The 23,389-nt window shown below is 39.6% G+C and overlaps 1 long non-coding RNA gene across 1 annotated transcript; it reads left to right on the top strand.

Annotated features, from left to right (window-relative positions):
- Positions 1-529: 529 nt before the first annotated feature.
- Positions 530-23,043, top strand: LOC130083484 (uncharacterized). The gene is made up of 4 exons (XR_008806840.1): positions 530-814; positions 18,060-18,121; positions 19,750-19,957; positions 22,729-23,043. It is a non-coding gene; the product is annotated as an uncharacterized LOC130083484 (long non-coding RNA).
- The last annotated feature ends 346 nt before the right edge of the window (positions 23,044-23,389 follow it).

Raw genomic sequence — 23,389 nt, 5'->3', positions numbered from 1 at the left:
TATATATTTAAATATGTAATTTCTCATCATGTATAGTCGCCTAGCCAGTGTTTGACCCGAAAGACACGTCCAGATAGTTTGACTAACAGTTAGCCAAAGAGTAATCAGTCTTACTTTTCTGATTAAAATTAGATCATTCTTTTAATGTGACTGACATAAAAACAGTAATGATCAGTCTTCAAGAAAAAAGATGACTAACTTATACGACTAGTCTAGTTCAATGTCCAAAGTTTGTTCTTTAGAAAAATAACTTTACAGAAGAGCATATCACTAAAATTAAACCGCATTGTTTTTGCTTAATTATTGATGTCTAAATTATTTAATGTGTGTTTAAATGTATCCAATTTTTTAAAGGACATTTTCTTAAAAACAAGTTCTAGTTAACATGAATTATATTATTAAAATGTGAGCCTACAACTTGCATTGAAAGGTTTGTGATTAAAATGCAGGCCATTGAAATATTAGTGTGCTAAGCTTGTTCAACTGTTTAGTAAATGCACACTTTTTTTGTTGTTGAAGGTGGAAAAACTTCTGTACATTAAGACTTCTGTCCAATTTACCTTTGCAAGTGAGTATGGTCACACACAAAGAGTTTCTCATCAGCTCCTGCTGTGCCAGCACAATGGGGTTGGCAGGTCTCCAGGACAGAACATCTGGCGCTTGAGAAAGAGACTACAGAAGGTGATGGGCATGGCTCAGGAACAATGGCAACAGTACAGACTCATACACCGCTGAGAAAGAAGGAGGAGTAAAACTCACAACAGACTCGAGGATCTTAAGGATACACCGGCTGTGATCTCTGCTGTATAAAGAGGTAATCAGAGATGTAATGCTGCAATTTTGAAATCACATACACACAATGGCCTGTATCACGTTCATTTGTAGTCTGGCATCCACTCCACCCAATGCACCTAAATATATGTGTAGGCCTACTTGTGAATATACTTTGGATACACAGTAATTTGCTGTACTTAAAGTGCTATACTCATACAAAAACATCTCTGTCGGCATTTGAGGCATGCAGATCAAAAAGCTCTACACCTGCTCTACCCACGCTAGTGTCATCCCAGAATACAGGTACATGATACCAAAATAAAACTCATCAAAATAAAATAAAATAAAACCTGCACAGATACTCATCCATAACAAGTCAAGCAATATCAGAATTTGTATAGTTCATAATTAAAACCATAATGTCCATAATTCATAATCTCATAAAAGTCCAACAACATTTTTAACTTTTTGAATTGTATTTTATTATGTCATTTTCTTGTTTTATTTATTTACATTTTCTGCTTTCTTTAGTGAGTAATGTTGCTGTTTGAGCATTAAAAAAGGTCTGCAATGGTACGACGCACAAAGTCTACTAAATAGGGAGTTATTATCTAAATGAGTAATCACTGTTTCTGAACTCCCTGAAACGCCTCAATTGTAGTCTTGAGATTCCAGGAACATATCCTCATTTAAATAAGTCTGACCCAAGGCATATGCAAAAAAAAAAAAAAAAAAGGGTCAAGGCCTGATTGAGTTGCATTAGTACTGTGTTAGTACTCGCGGTTATGGTAAGGGTCGTGACATTTCATTTTCATACCATGCTGAAGCAGCTGATCAATCAGAGCACTTTCGGACTGTTCCAGACTGGAAATAGGGGTGCGTTTCCCAAAAGCCTCGTTAGCCAACTATGGTCACAAGTTCCTTCGTTATCAGCATAGTTCAACGAGTTGATGTTTCCCGAAACCATAGTTCAGCTTCACAAAGTTGTGTGGGACAGATCTCGACCTGTGGTTAGAAGCAGAGTTTCTTGTTTGCATAACATGTGGACTGAATAAATCCCTATCTTGAGCAAAAAAGCTGTTTTATTCCCAATATACACAAATGTAATTTACGTCTTTTAGTTTGTCAATAGCCTACATTTTTTTCAATAAGAAGTTTTGAAGAGTGCACATGTGCATACGTGCTCTAGTATGTAAGACGATTGAGTATGGAAATAAAGCAAAATATCTGAGAAAAAAAAAGAAAAGAGGGAATTAGTCCTCGGATGCCAAATCCGTAATTTATAGAAAAAAAATCTGGCATTAATTTGATCTCAAATGGATTAATTAAAATAAGTTTTTACGGTAACACTTTATTTTACGACCCGCAAACAACTGCGTAAGTAAAGTTGCGTACGTTTCTGTAATTATAGTGTACTTCCATGTAGGTATAAGGGAACAATATGTTAAGTTTTGGGTAATAAAGGGGTAACAAGCAGATATACAAGCAAATTATTTATAATGTAATTATTTTTAAACTAACAGGTACCTATTCTGTTAATATATTCCAGGCAAAAATTGTACGTCTGTTGTATATAAAAGTTATCATCACATTTCTGGCAAAATATGTACAGTGTGATTTCAAGATTATTTCTGTTCTGTTTACAGATTGTGTTGATGTAATTTCAACATTGTGATTGTTTATTGTTAAACTTGTTTTAATAAATGGTTTTGGTTTAATTGTGCTACTGTACTTTTACAAGTACTAATTTAGAAATTTGTTGATAATGCTAATGGTGAAGCTAGGTTTGTCTGTTTCAGCATACTGGTTTAATGTTGTACTTACCCTGTAACTACACAGAACAAGGAGGTAACAAGCGCCACTTTAATTTACAGCCCGCAGGAGTTACACTTACCCTGTAAAAAACATAGTTGAAACGGGTAACAAACACTACTTACTATGTAACAATACGAAACAACACTATTCGCACAGTAATTACAGAGAAAGGTACTCTTATAAAAAAAAAAAAAAAATAAAAAAAAAAAAAAACCTTTTAATTACACCTACACGGAAGTACACTATAATTACAGAAACATACACAGTAATTTCGGTTTACTTACGAAGTTATTTGCAGGTTGTATATCTGCTTGTTACCCCTTTATTACCCAAAACTTAACATATTGTTCCCTTATACCTACACGGAAGTACACTATAATTACAGAAACGTACACCGTAATTTCGGTTTACTTACGCAGTTGTTTGCGGGTCGTAAAATAAAGTGTTACCGTTTTTACTCCACCACCTGCATCACATCATTAACAAACGTGGTTGAACGACAAATTTACCGACAATGAGGTTTCGGGAAACAGACGCATTTCTTCAACGATGCATCATATGGCAGTTAAGCAGCGAGTTGTTTTATGGGAAAAGCACCCCAGAGAGTTACTGACAGAATGGGAAGAGACGTGCTGCAATAATGTAAAATACGTGAAAAATAACATTCAAGCATGAAAACCTAGTAGACCCACAAAAACAAAATCAAGACATTGTAAAAGGGCATAATAGATCCTCTTTAATATAATTTTATTTGACGAAGATTTACGGTCCTGTAACTGGTCACCATTTATTTTTTCCGCAACCATTTGAATCCCATTTTTGTTTAAAGCATAACTATTCCATGTAATCTTTCAATTTATATTAGATAATTAAAGCTTCATGTATAGTCATATTCAATGATCAAAGTGCTGTTTGAAATAGTTTTAGATGGAGTACAGCATGTCACATACAGGACTTTTATTCTTCCAATGCATAATGGCAACATGGAGACCAAAGCTCCTCAGAAGACCTTAACAGTACATCACAAAATCTTCTTGTCTTAAACACGATTAGGACACTTTCCCTAGTTTCTTACCTAGACGGCTCATCAAACAATTGGTGTGTAACTTTGCTCATGTTGACAAAGCTTTTTTCGCAATACAATCCTCTATCCCCTTGCATTTCAATTTTAAGGCTTCCCTTTTATATCAAAAGCTCTGCCGGTCTGTTGGGGTTTGGACTTTTCTGTGCCTTTAAACTCTAAAGCGGGTGTTGGTGAGCAGTAATGCGGTATAGTCACTGAGCTTTAGCTCGCGTGTGGTGGGTGTATTATTGAGGGCAGATGGCTTAAACCCACGAGTGTCTGTTGAGATATCACGGTGCTGAAGGGCTATGCCACCAAACCCATTTTGATTAGACTGGGTCTCTGGAGCCAGAACTGAACTGGCAGACTCCGCTTTGCCTCTAGATCATAAAACCCTCAATCACAAAACGAAAGTACATTCAATTAGTTCGCCAAACCCACATAAATGCACTAGCGTAAGCCTGAGTTTATTTTCCTCTTTTCAGCCCTCCTTGCCTCTATCCTCCCACCTTTGAGTCCTCAAACTCTCTTTCTGCAAAGAGAAAAAGAGCATTTCCTCATCAAAGTGTTCAATAAAGCCCCCACCCTCCTGCAAAAAAAAAAGGGCATGAAACACAATTATGCAATGCGCCGCAAATGAGCTATGGCCACGTCGACAGAAAACGGCTAATAGTTCATTTCAGTCACTGTCTGCGTGTGAGCGCATCAAGCTTTTTGCTCCATTACCTCCAAAACAGTATGTAAATTTGCTTTTTTGGAGACAAAATATTTAGCTGTGTTTTGCTCAGAGGAAATGAGTGCTGCGGCTGATGGGAAGAGAGAGAGAGAGAGAGAGAGAAACAGTCGAGATGTTTGTTTGAAGTTTCCTCTGCAATTGGGGGAAAAAACCCCACTGCTAGCATAGCCCGGGCCACGCTTAAAATATAAGCTTTAAAGACATGTAGGTCACAAGAAGATATTTACATAACAAACCGTCTGACATGTGATGAAGCAACTCTCATTATTCTGACTGGTTTCTGTACTTTTCTAGTGGCTTGATGCCACTTTTGAAGAACGGTACTAGGTTAACACAGCGTATTTTCCATAAACAATGCTGATAATTATCTTTCCATTCATCTTTATCACAAATACAACATGCAGATTTATGGCAGTTGAGAAAATATCTTTGTTAAACGGTTGTTTTGAAAACACTGAGAATAATGAGTACAGAAAGCAGCAAAATATGTTCAGAGAAACAGGACAATTTATGGAATGCATGACAGATCACCTTGGAAACCACCCGCAGAGGTGAATCATAAGTGTACATTGTAGCATAACAAAAGCAGCAATAATTTGACAGAATGAAGATGGAAGACGTTATTTTGCATGTTTGCCGATATCTGCTTTTGTGACTTACAAAAAAAAAAGCATTTTGGTTGCAGTATGGTACAGTAATGCTGGCACAGGGAACTTCGATATGATTATCACGATTTACCATTATAAATACTATAATATACACTTCAAAAATACAAAAGTTTGGGGTAAAAACAGTAATATTATGAAATATTATTACAATTTAAAATAGCTGTTTTCTTTTTGAATATAATTTAGAATTCAATTTACTCTTGTGATGCAAAGCTAAATTCTTTGCATCATTACTCCAGTCTCCAGTGTCACTTCAGAATACATTCTAATATGCTGATTTGTTGCTCAAGAACTATTTCTTATTATTTAAATATTAAAAACAGTTGTGCTGCTTAATATTTTTGTGGAAATAATGCTATTTTTTTTAGGTCAGGATTCTTTGATGAATAGAAAGTTCAAAAGAACAGCATTTATGTATTTGAAATAGAAACCTTTTGTAACATTATAAATGTTTTACTGTCACTTACTTAATGCCTCTTTGCTGAATAAAAGTTTCAATTTTGAACACTAGTGTATGAATATGGTAATCATATTGCCATAAATACCATCAAACCAGGGTAAACCTGGGTAAGTGTATACGACGGTATTCATGGTATTGACCATTAGTTGGTAAAACCTTTGACACATACCATTGTCCTGCATGATTATCATGTTCAAATACTCTGCAATTTATTCTGTTTCCATCAGATGGTAATACCCAACACATTCTCATCCTTTGGCGTCATATAGGTGACGCCATATGACATTCCGTCGAAATCTTACGCACATGGCATCCTTTAGCGTCAATATAACACGCACTGTTATGGGTAGGTTTAGGTCTGGGGTAGGGTTACGGTTATGACGCCTTGGGATCTGCGTCTAATATTCACGCTAAACGATGCCATGTGCGTTGGATTTCGAAGAAATGTCAAAAGCGTCACCTGTATGACGCCTTGGGTTCTGCGTCTCATATTGACGCTAAAGGATGACGTGCGTAAGATTTCGACGAAATGTCAAAAGCGTCACATGTATGACGCCTTGGGATGAGAACGGGCTGTAATACCAGGGTACTTTTATACTGTGTACAATCATATTCATACATGTACATTTCAGTGTACAGTACAGTGTCAATGAAAATGCAGTAAAATGTCGGCTACAAATTCTTTGAACCTAAATAGACATATTGTAAAGATTTGTACATTATGCTAGATGTTATGTTACAGCCCAGGGCTTGACATGAACTTTGTTGCTCACCAGCCACTGGGGCTAGTGGTTTTCCAAAGTTATTAGCCACTCAACATTTTCACTGGCCACGATTTTGACTTTGAGACCATGGGGAAAAACTGCCATATAGATATGTTTTAATATTATATCGTAATTTGGCAGCAGGTAGCCTATATTAGGCTGCTGTCACTTTAATACCTGACTCATGGATCCATTATACTGTTACACATGCGTTTTCTTTCTCAACTGTTTAAGTTCACTTAAAACACAACTGACTGTGTTTATGTGAAAACTCGCCAAGACCGGCATTTCGACATTATTTAGTGTGTATTTGACTGTTTAAGCGCAATAAGCAGCGAAAAAGAACTCAATGAGAGGCGGCATTATGTGCACGCACTTAGGGTGTCAAATTATGCACAATACCTGCAATCCCACTAACAACAACAATATTCATCCGGAGCAAATGAAATGAGTGAGTGAGGGGAGGCGAGTTTGTGTTTCAACTCACTGTCGGAGAGACAAGACAGCGAGAGAGCGCAGCTGGTATCGTGTCTATTATGCTGAAAATGAGTATTGAAAGCATTTCAGATATTTCAGTAGGCCTATCGATATGTACTGAAAAATCTATATTTTGGATAACACTACACTGAATGATTTCAGATGAATTTTTAAAAGACCACGATTGAAAAATTCACATTTTATATATAAAATTCAACCCTCCATAGTGACTTGTAGGAGTTACACACCACTGCTGAAATCCACCCGCATTTGTTGGGTTGGCGGCTGTTACTTTCAAGCCTTGAACAACTATTTATTATGAATACTTATGACTAATGAGATCATGTTTGACATGTATGTGCTTTCTTAAAGTCGTATGAGAGAGAAAGCAAGGCTCGATAGCTTCAGAAGGCCTCTAAAAAGTTGACTGACGCACACCGGCACTCTATCTGGAAAACAGTGTCATTTAGTTGCAGTAAGTGAACAAATCCCCAGGGCAAATCTAAACACTAGTTCACAAATAATGAGCCCTGCCTTACAGACAGAGTTTTCTGTGCTCAAGCACTCCCAGACATTTCGGATTTGAGACTGAGCTCTTCACGACATCTTTCCTAAAAGCCGGCTAGTCATGGTGGCCGAGAGCTCTGGCAGGAGATCAATGCGAATCTCTGCACCCCTTTCACAGACTTTTGCGGCCGTGTTGACAGAATGAAATGAAAGCGTGGAAGCATTTCAGCACAACTGATTTATTACTTTATGACAAAGGACTGGTCTGAGAGCCGTGGTCACCGGCGCTGATCTGACTGTGTGCTGACCTTAGAACAGAGATCACAGTGATCCAGAGACATTACTGAGACTGTATGTATGCTGGAGCTAAATTGTTAGGAGAGTGTTTTTTGAAACTCACAAATGTATCTGCTACAAATTAAAGTTGTTTAGAAATATACAGTTCATCCATAAAAGCTGGAAAAAAGTTTAGAGTACAATAAGTTTACTAAATGGGCTGTAAGAGACAGATGTTTAATGCTTTATTTAAACACCGTTGAGCCAAATCCTTATAACCAGCTGCCTAATATGGTGTTGGTCCTCCGCATGCTGCCAAAATAGGTATGCCCACTGAGGTATGGACTCTACAAGACCCCTGAAGCAGTGGCGTGTGCCATTCTGAAATGAGGATTTTATTAAAAAAGTTTATTAAAAAATATATTTTTGCACATTTATTTTGTAAATCAAATTTACTTGGTCAAAAGTATTATTTAACATATATACCATTTTATTAAAAATCAAGGTAACACTTTACAGGTTCATTAGTTAACATATTAACTAATATGAACTAACCATGAACAATACATTTGTTGTATTTGTTAATCTTTAGTTACAAAAAATACAGCTGTTCCTTGTTTGTTCATGTTCGTTCACTGTGCATTAACTAATGACAACAAGATTTTTATAAAGTATTAGTAAATGTTGAAATTAACAAACAAAGATTAATAAATGCTGTGTAAGTGCAGTTCATTATTAGTTTATGCTAATTAATGTAGTTAACCAGAGTTAACTAATGAACCTTATTGTAAAGTGTTACATTGATTATTAATAAAATGGTATGTTAAATGATACTTTTGACCAAGTAAATTTGATTTACACAATAAATGTGCACGGATGAGGCAAAACATTATGGCCAATCACAGGTAAAGAGAATATAGTTAATCATCTCCTAACAAGGCCACATATTGAGGTCTGGGTAGATTATTAAAATCAAATGATAAAACAGACATACATTTTTACTTTTATACCTCAAAATTAGTTTTGTCCTGTAAATCTTTTATATGTAATATTTTCCTTTTACTGTCACCTTTCTGATGGTGTTACAACACTCTCTGGTCTCTCCAATTCACTAAGATGTGAAAATATTGCTAGTTTAGATATTGATATTTTGTGTAAAACCCCCTTTCAAAGTACTTTTCTATGTGACAATGCAATTATATTAGTGTATAATGTTATATATTTGTGATATGATGATATATTGTTGTGGTATAATGATTCAGTGCATCTGTGCATTATGGAAAATATGCTAAAACACACCTTACACATAAAAGAGAGTCCAGCTAGGCGTCATGAAACAGAACAGTGACTGATCTGTTGAGACTTAATTGGCAGGGAGCCGTTTAAAGCGAATCCATCTCATGCAGCACGGCCATAATGAATGTCCACTAGAGAAACGCATGTCCTCTTCTGAATTAGCTGTCTCACACACATCCTTTGATTGAAAGCTTGAAGGCAACCCTAGAACAAATGACACTTATTCCTAAAGCTAATAAGCATATCGACGGCATAAAAACACACTGGATGTCGATCACATGGCGTTGTGATAAACGATTCTCTTTCCGTTTAGAAGACTGAGCTGATGGCCTTGTTTTCAAGTGCCCTCGATAATTCAAAGACTGAAAACAAACACGCTCGCACAAACTCCTACACAAGCGCACAGACGTGTCTTAACACTTAACATTTCAGCAAGACATACAAAGAATGAATGAATGAATGAAGCATTTATATAGCGCTTTACTATACTGTACACCCAAAGAGCATTACAATCATATCAGTGGGTCAGTGGGTCAGTGTGCAGCATCCACCTGGATGATGTGACCGCAGCCACAGTACAACGGCGCCAGTGCGCTCACCACACACTGGCTATAGGTGAAGAGGAGACAGAGTGATAGAGGCAATTCAGTGGATGGGAATTATTAGGAGGCCATGATTGATAGGGGCCAATGGAGGGAATTTGGCCAGGACACTGGGGTTACACCCCTCTTTACGAGAAGTGCCATGGGATTTTTAATGACCAAAGAGAGTCAGGACCTCGGTTTAACATCTCATCCGAAGGACGATGCTTTTACAGTATAGTGTTCCCATCAATATACTGGAGCGTTAGGACCCACCCATGTATTCATGGAGTACCCGGACGACGACCATTTTTATTTCCAAGATGATAGCTGAACAACACGCGATAGCATTTCCTCCCCTTTTCCCCATATGTCATTTAATCTCATATACTGTACAATAGGAACAATTTGCATGTAGAGTTTAGTATGAGCCGTGTGCTTATGATGGGTTCTATGGAGACTCCTCATAACAAGAGAGAGCTAATTATGAGAAGATGAGCAGTTAACCCATGGTGTCGGGGCCCATGCGAAGTTGCTAATTGATGCTAAATGTATGCAACCTTATTGTACAGGATCACTGAAGCGCTAATCAAATACTGATCTACGAGGGCAATGTGTAAAATACGGATAATTAATCCTCATTCACGTGGCATTACACATTTTACATTACACATTATAGAATCACAGCAGGAAGGTTTATGTAATGTTCATATCATATTTTAAGTAGACTGACAGTAGCTTCAATTTCTAATTTAGATACTAATTGTTCCAAAGCAACACAATTGTTTTTTTATATCACATGGATGAATGAGCTGAGGCACCGATTGTCTTTCCCATATGAAGTGTTATAAGTTCAATGCATTCATTAAATTAGAATCAAATTCATAAATTTTTTTCATAATTCAATCTCCTGTGAAAAATTTAGAACAAATCTTGGTAATATTTTTACTTTAGGAATTAGAGTGTTTTGTAGTGTGCCTATTTATTTTGAACTGCAATATTATGAAGCGAAGTGAGTGCTTTGTTTGCACAAAAAATTTACCTGTAATCCCGTAGGAGGAGCAACACGACGCATGCGTGTTGTGTTGACTCGAGCGCTGTCGTAGTTCCATGAACTCGCTTTGGATATTATTATTTTGTAAATATAGAGGTAAATTATGTTTTTTTTTTTCACAAACAAAGCACTTGCGTTGCTTCATAAAATTGAGGTTAAACCACTGGAGTCAAATGGATTACTTTGATGATGTCTTTCCTGTCGTTCTGGACCTTGAATGTGTGCATTGCTCCCAATTGAGGGACAGAAATATCTTCATTTGTGTTCCGAAGATGAACTAAGTTCTTACGGATGTGGAACGACACGAGTTGTGAATAATTAATGACAGAATTTTCATTTTTTGGTGAACTATCCCTTTAAAGAATGTACGTTCCTAAAAAAAAACATGGTATTACCTTGGTACCATGTCAAAAAACATGGTGATGTCCTGTGTTTGTTGTTTATGCTTGTTTTTCTTATTGAAGTAAAAATGTATTTATATTGTATTGATGTAGCTGTTACGATTTGCGTGGAAGCAAAGGCTGAAGTCGGATCTAAACGCAGCAGTAGACTTTAATACAGATTCAGAACAGACACTCGAGGTACGCACATTCAAACATACATTCAATAACTGAACCATGAACAAAAGAGAAGACAGGATATAAATACACAGAGGGGATCAGGGAACAAGACACAGCTGGGGCAAATCAGAACAACGAGCGGGACCATACAACCTAACAAGACAACACACCTGAAACAAGGGACCTAATAATGACATGACTAGGATAACAGACTACAATTAACAAGGCACAAACTGAATAAAAGACCAAAGACAGAGAAACCACAAACCAGAAACATGACAAAATGAATAACACCGTAACATTATCCCCCCCTTCCATAAGGCGCGACCCCGCGCCGAATGAACATCAAATAGGGGCGGGAGGGTGGGCGCCCTGGAGGCTGACGAGGGCGTGGCTTGCCCGGAACAGGAAGCCTCCAGGGCGGAGCAGGACGTGACGGCGGCCAGGGCGGAGCAGGATGAGGCGAAGGCCAGGGCGGAGCAGGACGAGGCGAAGACCAGGGTGGAGCATGGCGTGGTGAAGGCCAGGGTGGAGCATGGCGTGGCGAAGGCCAGGGCGGAGCACGATGAGATGGTGGCCAGGTCGGAGCAGACTCAGACGAGGGTGAGGACCATGTCGACGTCGTCTCCATGGCCCTCACGGAGTACCTTCTGCCCCCCCCCAAAAAATACTTGGGGAAATCCTCGGGAGGAACCTCCAGGTGGTAAATGGGTTCCGGGCAGGCCTCCCGGAGCTTGAAGGGCGCAGGCAGGACGAGGCGCAGAGGCGGGGCCGGCAGGGCGAGGCGCAGAGGCGGGGCCGGCAGGGCGAGGCGCAGAGGCGGGGCCGGCAGGGCAAGGCGTCTGGATACACTCACCGGAGCCTGGCGAGCTGAACGAGTCCTCCTCCTCCTGCGACGGCGCTTCACTGGGCTTGAAACTTTCACTTGGCTGGATTCACTTGACTTGGAACTTGACTCACTTGACTTGGAACTTGACTCACTTGACTCGGCGGCACTTGACTCACTTGACTCGGCGGCACTTGACTCACTTGACTCGGCGGCACTTGACTCACTTGACTCGGCGGCACTTGACTCACTTGACTCGGCGGCACTTGACTCACTTGACTCGGCGGCACTTGACTCACTTGACTCGGCGGCACTTGACTCACTTGACTCAGCGGCACTTGACTCACTTGACTCGGCGGCACTTGACTCACTTGACTCGGCGGTACTTGACTCACTTGACTCGGCGGCACTAGACTCACTTGACTCGGCGGCACTTGACTCGCTTGACTCGGCGGCACTTGACTCCCTTGACTCGGCGGCACTTGACTCACTTGACTCCGCGGCAATTGACTCACTTGACTCGGGAAGCGCGGTCTCACTTGACTCGGCGGCACTTGACTCACTTGACTCGGGTTCGTCGAGGCTGAAGTGATGTGCGAGTTCGGCTGAGCGGACAAGAAGCGCGGGTTCGCGGAGCGCGGAGGCTGGCTTGATTGCTGGCAAGACGTGGAGCGCGGTCTGAGGGGATACTGCGGGTTCGGCTGAGCAGACCTGAAGCACGGGCTTGTGGAGCGTGGTCTCGGCAGAGCTGAAGTGAAGCGCGGGCGCGACCGGGGCGACGTGAAGCGCAGGCTCTCGCAGCTTCTCCTCCACGTCCACGGTAAACGAAGAGCCGCTCCACAACAGCGCCAAGTCGATATACCACTCTAAAGACCCGTGCGGACCAGGTTCGGGCATCAGAGACCGGAGTGGTTCCGATAATCCTCCGCGGAAGAAGATCTTCAAGCCCTGGGTGCCCATTTGCGCGAGATGTGCCAGCTCGAGGAATTCTGCGACATAATCCTCGATGGCGCGATTCTCCTGGCGAAGACGGAAGATCTGGACATCAGGACTCCAGGTAGGCATGGCTGCTAGATCCTAGTGGGTCAGTTATTCTGTTACGATTTGCGTGGAAGCAAAGGCTGAAGCCGGATCTAAACGCAGCAGTAGACTTTAATACAGATTCAGAACAGACACTCGAGGTACGCACATTCAAACATACATTCAATAACTGAACCATGAACAAAAGAGAAGACAGGATATAAATACACAGAGGGGATCAGGGAACAAGACACAGCTGGGGCAAATCAGAACAACGAGCGGGACCATACAACCTAACAAGACAACACACCTGAAACAAGGGACCTAATAATGACATGACTAGGATAACAGACTACAATTAACAAGGCACAAACTGAATAAAAGACCAAAGACAGAGAAACCACAAACCAGAAACATGACAAAATGAATAACACCGTAACAGTAGCATGGCACAGCATATTTGTATAACATCCAGCGCCTTAAACGGTTTCATAGTAGAATATGAAACGAGAAAGAAAAGCAGAAAGCTTATAAAACTTGTATATTCATCAGTATGAATAAGCGAGGACGGGAGTTACAGGTTAATAAAAAGCAGCCTGTAAGAAGTTTCTACTCATGGCCGCTATTAGATATGCAGCACCAATCTCACCAAGAGGAGGAGTGGGTGGAGGAGAGAGAGAGAGAGAGAGAGAGAGAGAGAGAGAGAGAGAGAGAGAGAGAGAGAGAGAGAGAGAGAGAGAGAGAGAGAGAGAGAGAGAGAGAGACAAACAGTGGTCTCCTCCATTGCCGTTTTATAGTCCCTGATGACATTGAACGTTCCTTCTTTACGACATCACCTGGAGAATTAGTAAACATAAACTGCGGACTTGCTCCGCTCATTGACTGAGCCCTGATTTATGGCGCAACCTGCTGCCTTTTTCTATAATCGTCCATCAAAATGGGAAAGAAATAAAATCCCAACAACCTGAGAAAAACTTTCTCACTCCGCCAACAATATATCTCACTGACATTACACACTCAACACTTATGAGGAAGAGCTCTGCTATAAATCACAAAGTACAGAATCATAAAAAATGGGCTCAAATAGCATCACTTTTACACCGCCTGCTCTGATCCCGGCTGTCTCTTAGCTTTACATGCAAGCTTCGTTGACAAAGACATGTTTCGTGGCTTCTTGCCTTCGAAAACTATATATATTAAAGTTTAGCTGATCATTTTTTTTAAGAACCTCCAAACTTTAAGAGGAGCTATGCTAACTGTTGTAAAACTTGCTTTTATTGGAGGCATTTGTCTTGAGTATATTTAGACAGGCGAGAGATGGCATGAAGTCTTCCAGAGGGAGGCGGAGAATATTAAGGCACATATTTGAGGTGTTTGTCATAGTGAATTTAAAGTGTCACTGTGAGAGAGTAAAACCACTGGAGCTGATTTACAGCCATGCTTTGCCCAGATATACGCATAACGCTGTTAGCGTAATAAACTCTTCGTCTCTTTGTTCACTTGGCTATTAGATATGGCCCATTAGATTCACCTGAGAAGTCTCACTGTCAAACTATAACACAACGACACAGATGCCTTTTCTATAAGGCCGATCGACTCTCAGTTCTCTGGAACTGGCTGAGATGAAAAGAGAAAACTAGAAACAGGCGACCTTGGAATCTGTTATTACGTCTGAAAAAAGTGCACAAATATGTAATCATAAATATAAAACAAATATACTTTATGTATTTAATCTCACTTTATTAACCAATTTCTTTGCTACTGACCTTCAATGATAGCCTGGGAAAACCCAGACAACTTCCGGCAAATTTAGATTTGCTCTGAAAGTTAGTCTGGCAAAGAGCTCATTCAAGCCCATTTCCAATCCGTCGAAATCGAGGCGCCAATCAGAAACGTTGGGGCGGATTTTACACGATGACGACAGCGCTGGGATTTTAAAGCAGATTTTGTAGCCTACATTACAAAGATGGATGCCGCCGTCGAACATCACTCGTTCGAATCAGCTATCGCGTCTGTTTTAAGCGATTTGAACGTTTCCTTTTTGTTAAAAACCGAGCAAAGAACAACACTCGGAGATGTTTCTGCCGCTCTGCATACGTCATCTCCTTCATCGCTCTGATTGGTTTTAGGTCTATCCGCGACGTCCGTTGGTGACGCCCCTCTGGAAATGATTTGTCTATGACGCTTTGCCAGACCATAACTCAGTTACAACTGAGAATGGTCTGGTTTTAACCAGGCTACTTCAATGATCCAATTCAACCAAATGACTTTAGTTAAATATCACATTTGCGTATAAATTGGTCGTGAGATAGCGTTGAATGTAACACAAGTAATACGATTAGTTACCTTTTCAGGGAGTAACGCAATATTGAATAGCTTTGCTTTTAAAAGTAACATCCCACAACACTGATCGTGACTGTGTGCATTTTTGTATATGTACACGTGTTGTACAAAACAATGCCCCATTTACCCTGTACCAAGGTGTCTCTGGCTGTGTGTGTCCGTATCAGGGATTGGGTGGCTGCTTGGGTTAATGCATTACAGCTGAACTTATACACATGTAGCGACCAGCTGCTCCCGTCAGATCCCCACAGCCCGTTCGTCCTGACGCCCTGCACCTTCAGCCGGCCTCCTCTCACCCCCTTCAGTCTCTCCCCCAATCCCTTCATCGTGTCACATCTGGACAGGAGCCACTGCCACTCCCTGGCCACACACAGATGGCTCAGAGATTGCGCCAGCCGGTGCATTGTGGGTAATCACTTTGACCAGGCTAGAGGTCACTCACAGAGGGTCAGTATATTTCCTCTTCCTGCATCAGGTCTTATCAAGGGCATTACAGGAATTAACCCCAAAAGAGTAAAGGGTAATTACAGCGTGCAGACCTAAACTGTAATTACCATTATTGACAAGAAGACTTTTCGCCAGTTGCAGTTTAATCACACACATTCAGATGAAACATTAAAGTGACTGCTTTTTTGTGCGTGTGTACTTTTCTTTAAAAACCGTTGCATTGATTGCACGTTGAGTCATGAGGATGATACTAGAGCAAACAACTTTTGAGCTGAGCAGTTTAATTCACTAGAAATAGATCTTGCACAGCCGTCTGCTATGGTGTGATGTGTTTTAATGAATTGATATTCAGAAGCGGCCTCCGTTGACTTTGTGTGCCGCGTGTCGAGGACTGGTGGCAGATGCCTGCTGAAGTAGGCGAGATAGCACAGACGCCCGGAATCATTAGAGACGCAGAACGTATACATCATTCCAGAAAGCAAAGAGAGCCAAGTCTTTATTGTTTACGTTTTTAGTGTGCAAGAAAAGAAAAAAAGCTATAAGAATGTTTCATATTTGTTGTGCCATTACAAGAAGACAAACCAGCTTTGACACGGGTCAGAGACGCTTGCGAACTTCACAGCACAGCTTTGCTTTTGTGAAACTCGCTAATATGGCATTGGGGTCATATGGGGCATGCTGGCTGGTGCCAACACCACAAGAATCGAAACAAATAGAATGTTACACACTTGTTGAAGGAACGCTTGCCAAAACACACATATTCATACATCGTATCAAACCTACGCTTGCCCTTTTTTCTATCCTGCTAGTGTGATTTTTGGTGACCTGAGCACAACTTTGAACACTACTGGACTTGTAATGTTTATGCTTTTCTTTTTTTAAAATATCTATATTTTTTATCCTCTATGAGTCATAATTATTTGTGCATTAATTTGGCACTGAAATTAAATTTAGTCCATTTTATACACACAAACAAATATTTAAGCCCACGTTTCAGATGTATGTATTTGAATTGCATATAAAATATCTGATTTTGACATAAACAAACCCAGTTATACCTAAATGAAGCAGGAACGATTTCTGCACTCAAAATATATACATAAAACAAATTAGTTTATTATTAACTAATATATTTGATTTGATTTAAATAATCATATTTTCTAAATTAATTTATTCAAATAGCTTAGAATCTTATAATAGCTATAAATCTATTAATTGTGAAAACAATTACATGACCAGCTGTGGAACAAGCAGTTTTCATTTATTAAAAAAATATTTATTGATAATAAACATGGTTATGTATTTAAAAAAAAAACATTCACAGAAATCTTTGTTTCTTCTCAGTTTCATTTATGTATATGGCTCGCATTAAGTTTATTAGTTTATGTAATCCAAAAGTATGAGAAATTTATATGCAATTAAAATACGTAAATCTTAAATTTAGGCTGAGTCTGACAAATGGATTCAAATCCAGTTCCCGAAAACACTGTGGAACATACCAACATATCAGCTTAAAATATGACTTTAAGATGTATTAAAGAGTTTTACAGACACAAATTAATCTCAGTGCATCTGATTTCCCTCTAGAAATCATATGCCCTCTTTTCAAAATTTTCTAATTATTTTACATGTACTATGTGTATGCATAAACTGCTCAATAAATACATTCGTGGAAATTTATATGAGTTTAATGTTTTCATTTAAATATATTATCATAGAGCTTCCACTAAGAAAAAAATAGTCTCTTATGTCATACAAAACAATCTTATAAGACGAACACTGCAACAATATTACAGTAATAATAAAACTAAAGCCCTTGGCTGACCAATCAGAATCAAGTATTCCACAGAGTATATAGCAGTAGCAACTTACATTACGATAACTTCAGGGCTCATAGAGTAACTACGATAACTCCTTTCGCTCAAGGTCACAATGGTGTAAGGGGAACCCAGCGTTTGTCCAGTTCTTGGATCACTTTATCTGTGGTTTGAACTCTAAAGCCTCTTGGTTTCCAGCCTGGAATCCACAGTGCTCTAATGTGCTGTATTTCGTGGTAAGTGTTTGTCCACCGGGTCTGAATGCGGAGGTCAAGGCTTACAGGTGCGGGCCAGCTGCCATATGCTGCTCAACCAAGGACGAGCCAAAACGCTTCTCTCTCAAACACCTCCAGCTGTTCCAGCTAACACTGCTGGCACACGCGCAAAAGCCGTCCACTCTCGCACAGTTCCGCCACACGCAGAGACGCCCTCGGACAGGAAGATGACACACGGGGTCAAAAAGGTGTCAAGAAATTGGTCTGTCATTAACCACGGCCAAACAGAAGGTAATAAAACATGCAGTGTGAGATGATGTGCTTTAAAATAGATAATTATTATAATTTTTTTAGGGAAAGGGGGATCAATGCAATCTTGGCACACACTGAAGGCGTTTTCAGCATTCTGGACATTAAAGCAGGTGAGACAATCACATTATTACACTGTCATATATCAGAATGGAGAAACCACAGCAATTCACACACTTATAAATGCACATCGGTAAAGCAAAGTGGCGCCCCACCTTCGTATCTGCTTTTGTCTGCTCAGCTAAATTAGAGAGTAACATTTTGTAGCGTTTGAGAGTCTAGCTTCAGGCTTCAGTGCAGAACGTTGCAGGGGACGCAATGATGCTGTGGAAACCAAAACTGTTAACCATAACATATAAGAGTTTCCCAAATGGAATGACACACCCACTACCTTTGTTTCAGGACGCTTTCACACAAGTTTTTGGTGCAGACCTGATGTCTGACATCCTTTCTTGTCAAAGTTTGACCTGCAGTAAGGTTCACGTGGATTCCAGTACCATTACGGTAAGTTTTGGCATGAATGCAGTCCATTCAAAAATGTCGAAATTAACTGCGTCCGTTGAAGTATAATTCACATTTTTCTATAGGTGCTTGTAGCGTTTGGAGAGCAACTTGTATTTGAGGAATTTAATAAATAACAATAATAATATGAATTATTTATTTATTAATTAAATAACTAAAATATATTAATATAAATGTATTCATATTTAGATACAAATATAAATGTAGCCTATTAATTATTATTATAAATGTTTCTTGACAGATTCAGCATAATGGCACTTGAATTCAGGTTTGGACTATGCTAGTGTTCTTTATAAAGCTATATTTTTGTTCTTTACTATCAATGAAAAATAGAAAGGATATTACTATTCTTGTTCTCTGTCCTATTTCTTGAATTTTAATGCAAAATTCTAGCGTTAATGTACTGTAAAATGAGTTACCCGTCAGGTCTCAAATATGTACTTGCTTGCTTCTAATGCGTGAATATGGCGAGTACACAACAATCACACAAATGTACTCAACTATCTATAACAGGGAAAATTCTCAAAATGTTCTCTCATACTGTTCTCTCAAAGTTATGAACAAAAATTCTTTCAGTAACATTATTGGAACATTCATTCAAAGTTATCAGGTGTTTAATGATGTGCTCAAAAAATTAGCACAAAAATTTCATTTATACATTGTTACATTTCTTTCTGAAATGTTTTAGTTGGACGTTCGTGTAACGGTTTTTAAATGGTACTACTTGTTTCAGAACGCTGAGAACATTAAAAAAACATTGCAATAATGTGCGCAATTTTTTTACAATGGGATATCCCCTTAACGTTCGTATAACCAAGAAAAATACGTTTTTAAAACATTAAAAAAAAGGATGTTTTGAATGTTCAGGGAACATTCAGAGATAACATGTTCATAACTTAATGGGAACATTAGCAAAATGGTATTGGTTTTAACTACTGGGTATAACTATCACAACATATAAGTTTTATCTAGCATTATGGAAAAACATTATGACATTCAAAGCATCATTTAAGCACATGCAGACATCCAAAGATAACCAAGGTGGTCCTTCAAAATGTGATTGAAACAGTTTTAATGGAGCGCTGATACATTTATCTGTGAGTGTTTGCTTAGCAGGAGGCCTCAACTTGCTTGAGTGACCATCTGATACAGTGCTGTGGATTCCAGGCCTATAAAAGAAAGTCATTGCTTGTTAAAGTGTGGGTCATTCTGCCCACAGAATCACAAAGGCCCTGCTCCTGTCATGAGCTGTCCCTCCCCTGTGTTTAGCGGCGAGAGTTCCAGAAATAAAGCAACAAAGGCCTTATCCAACGAGTCCGGCTTAAATGAAGTACACTCCTCCAAGCCATGTCAAGCTACCCCTGCACAGCGGTCTTATTCATTTGACCTTCATCCATGCTGGAGAAAAGAGGGAAAATGCCAACCAGGTGCACAAAAAGTTTCTTTTTTCCTCCCACTACGGGGCAGAGAGCTGAAGGGGGAGATGATTGAACTATCTGGTGGAAAGCTTTTTTTATTTTTTACAACACAAGAGGCCTAAACAGAGGATTTCTCTATCTATTTGTGCTTTCTATTCAATAAACAGCCCGCTGCAAAAGACAAGCGCTGTCTTTGGAGTCTGTAATAAGGGCATTCTAGATTTGTCTGAACCTGGAACATTAAACACGTTTGTCTTCCATCCGTCAATGTCAGAGCAATCATCTGTTCAAACGTCTGCCGTTCTGCAGGACGCCAGTGTTGTGTGTTTGTTCATTAATCATTTTAATCAGAACACACACACACACACACACACACACACACACACACACACACACACACACACACACACACACACACACACACACACACACACACACACACACACACACACACACACACACACACACACACACACAGACCACGCAACAGACAGAAAAAATATGTAGGGTTTTTGGTTCAAGTTGTATTGCATTTATTAGGAGGATTAGTAACGTAGTGTGTGTATACGTGTGTTTACTGAGTTACTATACATAAATTCATTAATATATATACAGTGCTGGTCAGAATTATTCCCCCCCCCTTGGTAAATTTGATCAAAGATGCCTGGCTGTAAAAAATAAATCTGTATTGTTTATCCTTTTGATATTTTTTTTTTAAAAATAAAATAAAAAATATTACCTTTTATTGGAGTAAAAGAATTGAAAGTGGGTGGAAAATCACATTATGAAATAAATGTTTTTTTTTCTCCAAAAACACACTGGGAACAAATATTTTACCAAGGGGGCAAATAATTCGGACCAGCACTGTATATATATATAGGCCTATATATACATATATGTGTGTGTTTGTAGTTAAAGAATAGACATGTACTGTAATATTAATACATATATTTAAATTATTGCTAATATTAATGCTAAAAAATAATAGGGTTAGGGATGGTTAATATAATTATTTAAAATAATATTAATGCAAATGAAGTATATTAATACATTATAATATTCATATTCTTTTTATTAATGTTAATAAAATAGATTAACACTTTTAATAAATAGCAATGTTAATATTACTATTTTAATTAATATAAATATTGTTGTCAAAAAAAATATATTAATTTGAAATAAATGTATTAATAATATTATTAGAGTTTGGTATAAAAACAATAGAAGTCAGTTGAAATTCCCCACCGTAGTAATTTAGGGAAGAAGGGAAACCGGCGATCGTTTCACACTTTAATAATCATAATCAAACAAACACAAAAGTAAAAGCTGCAGTCCCTCGTGGACGACTGCCGCACACACATAAACAAAACCTAACGTAAAATAGTCCAGGCCTGGTCCTCTCTCGTCCTTCACTGTCATCGCTCCTCCTTTTGTGCTTCCGAAGCGCCTCTGTGAGAGATACGAGACCGGTCTCGAGCCGTTCTCTCACGGCTCTTGTGTTTTGTTAAAAAACAAATGTTTGTTTAAATGTGATATTTGCTACATTTCATCCAACCCTATCAGACCACAACACAGTGAATGCGGTCAGTGTTTTTTTATTTTTTTTATTCACTGAGTTAATTTACTCCACTTTCCCTCCACATAAGTCAAGCTCCATTTAGATTTGTTTTCTCTTTAGCCACCATTAAGCACCCTCATTTATTAGTTCTTGAAATTCCTCCTAATACTGTTACTCTTGTCATTTAGTTGTTGCGGGCTCAAATGTATTTATTTGTTTGTTTTCGGTTTACTCATTTATTCTTTGATTTGTTTGCCCGTGCATTCAAACGGCGTTCGTTCTCTGTCGTTTCTTTAATTCACACTAAACTCTCTTTCCTTCTGCTCAGTGACACAAACACACGTAATTCTTCTTAATGTGACAAATGAACTGCTCTAATCTCCAGCAAGCTCTGCGCTCGCCTCCCGAGTTCATCTGTGCTAAATGAAAGCTTTTATGCAAATGGAATATTTGGGGGTGGGGTGGGGGGTGTGGGGGGGGGTGCACGAGTTATTTTTCATTCAAATAAGCATGGTGGCTCTTCGTAAGGAGGATTTGAACTTGTCACGTAAACAAGTGTCATCGAACGCTGAGTCCTGGCACCCGTATCATCGCTTCGAAACTCTCTTAGAGGAGTTATTCAGATTCACACTTTGTGACACGTCGCGGTAAGCTTGTTAGCTTTAGCCCAGGTTCTTTAACTGTGACTCACCTGTTTGTACAGTAAACAGGCGACTTCAAACGGCCACGGAAACTTGGCGCCCAGATAACGTCCATCTCCTGTGAGACGCGCTCGGTTGAAAGCTTACTCTATCAACAGAGCAAAAGCCTAAATTATGCACGGTAATACACAGGGCCCCGCTCACGCACATCAATCACCTGTAAGCGGAATACAATCGATCACATTCACGAAAACGTCACCGCGCGCTCACACCAGAACTATTTCCTCCCTATAGCTTGTAAGGAATTACATTACAGCGCAATTCTGCCAGCTTAGACGCGAATGCATTTAAACATTTACAACAATACATCACAATATATGGCGCTGTCACCGCAGAGCCAAGAGGCATATTGCCAAGTCTCAAGCAATGTGACTCCGGCACTCCGGAATGACAAACCCTCTGTCTGCAGTATTTACAACGCCGCCGTGTTTTGGAGCTCACAGCAGAGTGCTCTTCTTTATACTTGCAAAGGAATAACCAGCCCTACATATGACAAACACCCTTCTCTTCTCTTCTGTTAGATCTGTGGTGTTCATAATGCATTGGCCGTCCCGGAGCAGAAAGCAGACAGGCTTTCTAATCTAACACGGCGTGCTGCAGACGGACAGAGAGAGAGAGAGAGAGCTGTCACGGAGACATGCAGCCTCACAGCCGTGGACACATCCATAATGTGGAGCTCAGTGGGCCAAGCACATCCCAGCGTTCCCCTCTTCATCACAAATTCCAACACAAGCCCTTCTGCCACCAGCACACAGAGAGCACCGAGTTCAGCCGAGATCCTGAATTCAATATCAAACCCCAGGGTGCAGAAAGGGTCTGGTGCACCTCCTTGCAAGCAAGTTTTTATGTATTGAAACAATTGCTTTATTTCTTTTTTTAAAGGGGTCATATAATGGTACATGCACTTTTACAAGTTGATTGTACTGAAATGTGTGTTGGCAGTGCCTGTACACAACCATCATAAAATGATAAAAATCCATCCAGTGTTTTTGTTTTAATCTCCTTATATGTTTTCCCCTGTCTCAAATCAAGCTGTTCGACCTTGTGACGTCACACGCTCGGAAACCCCTCCCACGATTGTTGATTGACAGCATCGTTTCAACACAGACCCCCCCTCGCCCGTGAGCCAGCTGTCAATCATAGTCTGCGCTGACCGGCGCGGTCATTGTTGATATGCTGGAG

The sequence above is a fragment of the Rhinichthys klamathensis genome, unplaced genomic scaffold (genome assembly GCF_029890125.1).
Source record: "Rhinichthys klamathensis goyatoka isolate OS25496 unplaced genomic scaffold, OSU_Roscu_1.1 h1tg000056l_1, whole genome shotgun sequence".
Classification (NCBI taxonomy): Eukaryota; Metazoa; Chordata; class Actinopteri; order Cypriniformes; family Leuciscidae; genus Rhinichthys; species Rhinichthys klamathensis.
The sequence above is the reverse complement of the archived record's forward strand: the minus strand, read 5'-3'. Positions and strand labels throughout refer to the sequence as shown.